Below are 6,744 nucleotides of genomic sequence, written 5' to 3'. Positions count from 1 at the left end.
ACAGTCTTGTACCTACTTCTTTCACACAGATTCTGAAGGTGGAAGGTGTGCTGGAACAGCCCAAAGAACAGGGTCAGTGTGAACTCACTAGCGGGTACGTAGAAGATTTATGTAGTTGGTTCCCATAGTTCCGTGTGGGGGAGAATGGAAACTACAGGAAAATGCAGAAACTGTAGCATATGAACCAAAATCTGATCTTCTAGGAAGAAGAAACTTAGCAAACTGATAGAAAATGAAAAGGCACAAATAAATAATAAAGAAAGAGACATAAATAGAGATATTCTAGAGTTAAGCAATCATTAAAACAGACTATATTTGAAATATTTGTGGATTTTTCTGGAAAAATCTAAATGTCCACTCAAGGAAAAAATTGAAAATCAGTAAACAGTAAAAGAAAATGATCACCACATCAAAATTTTCCCCAACTTCCCTCAAAGTAGCTCCCTTTTGCTGTGAGTTTTTCTAAAACTTCAAGCAACACATAAATCCCTAGTTTATTCAGGTAGATTCTGGGATTAGAAACAAAAACTTACATCGTGTTAATTTAGCTTAGTGTAACCCTGATACAAAACCGTGCTGGGAGAGGTAATCTCTCTGCCCTATACCCTGAGACTCCTACACTTTCTTTTTCTTTTTCTTTCTTTCTTTTTTTTTTTTTTTTGTCTTTTTGCTATTTCTTTGGGCCGCTCCCTCGGCATATGGAGGTTCCCAGGCTAGGGGTCGAATCAGAGCTGTAGCCACTGGCCTACGCCAGAGCCACAACAACTCGGGATCCGAGCCGAGTCTGCAACCTACACCACAGCTCAGGGCAACGCCGGATCGTTAACCCACTGAGCAAGGGCAGGGACCGAACCTGCAACCTCATGGTTCCTAGTCGGATTCGTTAACCACTGTGCCACGAAGGGAACTCCTCTTTTTCTTTTTCTTTTTTTTTTTTTTTTTTGGCCACACCTGTGGCATGTGTAAGTTCCTGGGCCAGGGATTGAACCCAATGCCACTGTGGTGACACCACCAGATCCTTAACCCACTGTGCCACAAGGGAACTTCCTACACATTCATGCCACTTTTCTGTACTGCAGAAATTGGCACATTATAAACCAACTATGATTTTAAAAGTAAAATTTAAAAAATATATCAGGCCATGACCACTCTGCCTGGGCGAATTAACAGTCAACAACCTTGAAAGGTGAGATCAGAAACAAAGAGCAAGCCTTGTATAAGAGCTGGATCCCCCAAGATCAGTGTTCCTCAACTGCTACACAAACAGTATGTGCAGCATCCACCTGAGACCTTTCACTCTGCATCTGTGAGACTTGGGGGCCAGAGGTATGCTGCTCATGCTACTTGCTGTGCTGTGAGCAGTAAAGTCCTTTGTGTCTCAGAAGTCCCAGGTCATGCCCTTATTCACAAAATAATGACTTGTAGCTTCCAAATTAGATAAAGGAGTTTCCGTCACGGCTCAGGGGTTAACGAACCTGACTAGCATTCATGAGGACGTGGGTTCAATCCCTGGCCTTGCTCAGTGGGTTAAGGATCCGGTGTTACCATGAGCTGTGGTGTAGGTCGCAGATGCGGCTCAGATCTGGTGTTGCTATGGTTGTGGCATAGGCCGGCAGCCACAGCTCCGATTCGACCCCTAGCCTGGGAACCTCCATATGCCATGGGTGCAGCCATAAAAAGCAAAAAATTAATTAATTAAAAAAAAATTTTTTAAATGGATAAAATCCAAGACCTTCACAAAACCTCACAGGATAGTATATGAAAAGTAAATATAGATAGAAGAATCCTAAAGGCAGCAAATCAAACTCAGTGGTAGATACTGTAATTAGATAAGGTGATCCTAGGACTACAAGGTCATTGGAAAGCCCATTAAGGTAATATACTATGTTAACAGATTAAAAGAGGAAAAATACAAATTTATTTACCTAAATAAATACTCATTCAGGATTGCAGAAAAAACATTTTAGCATGTTAGAAGCAAGAAAATCTCTACAATTCAAGAAAGCTGAATTCTTGAGAACTTGTCTCCTTGAATATTCCCGTCCTGTGAAGCTAGGGGTTTTAAGAAAGGGTAGCAGTGGAGGGGAACAGGAATGTGCAGAGAGGGAGGAACTGATGGAGACCAGAAAGAAACTACAGCTCCAAAGATGGAGTGGAGCTTCAAGCTCCCAACTTGTTTGCTTACATACAAAGTATAATGAATATTGGAGGAGGTAGCAAATTGCCACAATTCCAAAGCTATGGCTGCTAACTAGAATGGATTTTTTCTTTTTAAAAAAAAATGTGGTAGGGAGTTCCCACTATGGCTCGGTGGAAATGAATCTGACTAGTATCCATGAGGACACAGGTTCGATCTCTGGCCTGGCTCAGTGGGTTAAGGATCCGATGTTGCTATGAGCTGTGGCATAGGTTGCAGATGAGGCCCGGATCCTGCGTTGCTGTGGCTGTGGTGTAGGCTGGTTGCTGCAGCTCTGATTTGACCCCTAGCCTGGGAACCTCCATATGCCATGGGTGCAGCCTGAAGAAGACCAAAAATAAAAATGTAGTAAAGTACACATAACCAAAAATTTACTATTTAAAACAACTAAGTTGGAGTTCCCACTGTGGGTTAATGATCTGGCATTGTCTGTGGCAGCTTGGGTTCGATCCCTAGATCAGCCCATCAGGTTAAGGATCCAGCATTGCTGCAGCTGTGGAGTAGGTCACAGCTGCAGCTTGTATTCAATCCCTGGCGTGGGAACCTCCATATGCCACAGATGCAGCCAAAAAAAATTTTTAAAAAGAACATTTAAATGTAGTTCAGTGGTTTTACATACGTTCACATTGTGAGACCATCACCACCCTCCATCTCCAGAACTCTTTCATCCCCCCGCACTGAAACTGTACCCTTTAAACCACAATTCCCCATTTGTCCCTTCTCCAGCCCCTGGTAACCATGGTCCTACTTTCTGTCTCTATGTAGTATTTGTTCCAGGTACACCGTATAAGTTAAATCATACAGTATTTGTCCTTTTGAGTCTGGCTCATTTTGTATAGTATAGTGTCTACAGGGTTCATTCATGTTGAGGCATATGTCAGAAATTCCTTCCTTTTAAAGGCTAAATGGTATTTCATTATGTGTATTCCATGTTTTGATCCATTCATTTATCAATGAACATTTGAGTTATTTCCACCTTTTGGCTATTGCAAATATGCTACTATGACCATAAGTACAAATGTCTATTTCCCTGCTTTCAATTTGTTGGGGAGTATTATATACACTGAAGAGGAATTGCTGGATCATATGGTAATTCTATGTTTAATTTTTGGAAGAACGGCCATACAATTTTCCATAGTGACTGCACAATTTCACATTTGCACTAGCACAAGTGTTCCAGTTTTTACACATCTTCTGTTTGTTGTTTTTTGGTAATAGCCATCCTAATGGGTGTGAAGTTGTGTCTTACTGTGGTTTTGACTCGCATTTCCCTAATGACTGATGATGTAGAGTATTTTTTCATGTGTTTATTGCCCATTTGTATATGTTCTTTGTAGAACTGTCTTTTCAGAGTCCTTTCCCAGGAGTTCCTGTTGTGGCTCAGCGGAAATGAATGTGACTAGCATCTATAAGGATGCAGGTTCGGTCCCTGGCCTCGCTCAGTGGATTAAGGATCTGGTGTTGCCCTGAGCTGTGGTGTAGGTGGCAGATGAGGCTCGGGTCCTGTATTGTTGTGGCTGTTGGGTAGGCCAGCAGCTGCAGCTCTGATTGAACCCCAAGCCTGGGAACCTGAATATGCTATCGGTTTGCACCCCCCCCCCCCCAAAAAAAGACAGATTCCTTGCCCATTTTTAAATTGAGTTGTTTTGTTTTATTGTTGAATTGTAGGAGTTCCTTACATATTTGAAATATTAATCTCTTTTGAGATATCTCTTGATACTGTCTGTCCTCCAGTTCACGAAAAAAATTTTATTTTGAAGAATTCCAATTTTTCTTTTCTTTTTTTCCTTCTGTTGCCTGTGTTTGAGTCATATCTAAGAAATCCAGTATCATGAAGCTTTTCTTCTAAGAGTTTTTTGCTTTAGCTCTTTGATCCATTCTTTTTTCTGCAGCATATGGAAGTTCCCAGGCTAAGGGTCGAATTGTAGCTATAGCTGCTGGCCTATGCCACAACCCCAGCAGTGCGGGATCCAAGCTGTGTCTGCAACCTATACCACAGCTCATGGCAACACCAGATCCTTAACCCACTGATTGAGGCCCAGGATCAAACCCACATCCTCATGCATACTAGTCAGGTTCCCTACCACTAAGCCACAACGGGAACTCCTGATCCATTTTGAGTTAACTTTTCTATATAGTGTTAAGTAAGGATCCAACTTCACTCTTTTGCATTAAAATATCCAGTTTCCCCCACCACCATTTCTTGCTGTCCTTTCCTCCATTGAATAGTCTTGGCACCCTTATGAAAAATCATTTGACTATATTTGCAAAGGTTATTTCTGGGCTCTCTATACGCTTCTATTAGTCTGTGTATCTGTCCTAAAGCCAGTGTAACTTTCTTTATTACTATGGATTTCTGAATATAATTTTTTAGTCTATTACTGAAGTTTCTATTTTGTCTTGATTACTGTAGCCTTATAATAATCTTTGAAATCAGTAAGTCTTTTTTTTTTCTTTTGTCTTTTTGCCATTTCTTGGGCCACTCCCCTGGCATTTGGAGGTTCCCAGGCTAGGGGTCTATCAGAGCTGTGGCCGCCGGCCTACGCCAGAGCCATAGCAACTCGGGATCCGAGCCACATCTGCAGCCTACACCACAGCTCACGGCAATGCCAGATCCTTAACCCACTGAGCAAAGCCAGGGATCGAACCCACAACCTCTTAGTTCCTAGTCAGATTCGTTAACCACTGAGCCACGACGGGAACTCCAGTAAGTCTTTTTTTAATGTAATATTTTATTCTTTTTTTTTTAACTGTGAATTATAGTTTTGTTTTAATTTTTGGCTGTGCCTACTGCATGTGGAGTTCCCAGGCCAGGGATTGAACCTGTACCGTAGCAATGACAATACCAGGTCCTTAACCTGTTGCACCACTAGGGAATTATGAAATCAGTAAATCTTGAAATCATGACTTCTCCAAGTTTGCATACTTTTTTCAAAAATGTTGAACTATTCTATTTCCTTGCTTTCCTTTGTAAATTTTAAAATAAATTTTTCAATCTCCAAAAGTATTGTGCTTGATTTTGATTGGAATTATGTTGAAGCTATAGATGAGTTTGGGAAGTATTGATAGCTTAACAACATTTAGTCTTCTGATCAATGAACAACAATTTATCTCTCCATTTATTTAGTCTTTAAAAATTTTCTTTCATCAGTGCATACTGCTCAGTGTGCAAATTCTGCACACATTTTGTTGGACTTATACCTAAGTATTTCATGGTTTTGGTGCCATGATAAATCATTTTCTGTTTAAATTTCTGTTTCTAATTTCTTTTCTAGTATGTAGAAATGCAATTGATTTCTGTGTGTTAACCTTATATCATACAACCTTGCTAAACTCATTTACTCTAGGAGACTTTTTTAGATGGTTTGGGATTTGCTATGTAGCATTGCCATCTATAATTTTTTTTCCCTCTCTCTCTTTTCTTAGGGCTGCACTTGCAGTATATGGAAATTCCCAGGCTAGGGGTCTATTTAGAGCTGTAGCTGCTGGCCTACACCACAGCCACAGTCACAGCCACCTGGGATTGAGGCCGCATCTGCGACCTATACCACAGTTCACAGCAATGCCAGATCCTTATCCCACTGAGCAAGACCAGGGATCAAACCTGCATCTTCATGGATACGAGTTGGGTTCATTTCTGCTAAGCCATGATGGGAGCTCTCTCAATTGTGTTCATTTTTATTTTTTTGTCTTTTCAGGGCCGCACCCGCAGCATATGGAGGTTCCCAGAGTAAGGGTTGAATCGGAGGTACAGCTGCCAGCCAACACCACAGCTACAGCAACACCAGATTCAAGCCGTGTCTGCGACCTACACCACAGCTCATGGCAATGCCGGATCCTTAACCCACTGAGCAAGGCCAGGAATCGAACCCACAACCTCATGGTTCCTACTTGGATAATTGATTTGAAATCTTCTTTTCCTATTTTTTTTTTCTTTTTCTTTTTAGGGCTATATCGGCTGCATATGGAATCCAATTGGAGCTGCTGGTGCCGGCCTATGCCATACCCACAGCAACACTGGATCTGAGCCTTGACCTACCCTGCAACTAATGGCAATGCCAGGTCCTTAACTCACTGAGCGAGGCCAAAAGATTTTTATTTTTTCCATTATATTGATTTAAATTGTTCTGTCCATTTCTACTGTATAGCAAAGTGACCCAGTCATACATATATATGTATTCTTTTTCTCACATTATCCTCCATTATATTCCATCACAAGCAACTAGGTACAGTTCCCTGTGCTATACGGCAGGATCTGATGGCTTATCTATTCCATTGCAATAGTTTCACTCCACCAACCCTAAACTCTCAGTCCATCCCATTCCCTCCCCCTCCTCCTTGGCAACCACAAGTTGTTCTCCAAGTCCATGAGTTTGTTTCTTTTCTGCAGAGAGGTTCATCTGAGCTGAATATTAGATTCCAGATATAAGTGATATCATATGGTATTTGGCTTTTTCTTTCTGTCTTACTTCACTTAGTATGAGAGTCTCTAGTTCCATCCATGTTGCTGCAAGTGGCATTATTTTGTTCTTTTTTATGGCTGAGTA

The sequence above is a fragment of the Phacochoerus africanus genome, chromosome 8, assembly GCF_016906955.1.
Source record: "Phacochoerus africanus isolate WHEZ1 chromosome 8, ROS_Pafr_v1, whole genome shotgun sequence".
NCBI lineage: Eukaryota > Metazoa > Chordata > Mammalia > Artiodactyla > Suidae > Phacochoerus > Phacochoerus africanus.
This window is presented reverse-complemented; position numbering follows the sequence as displayed.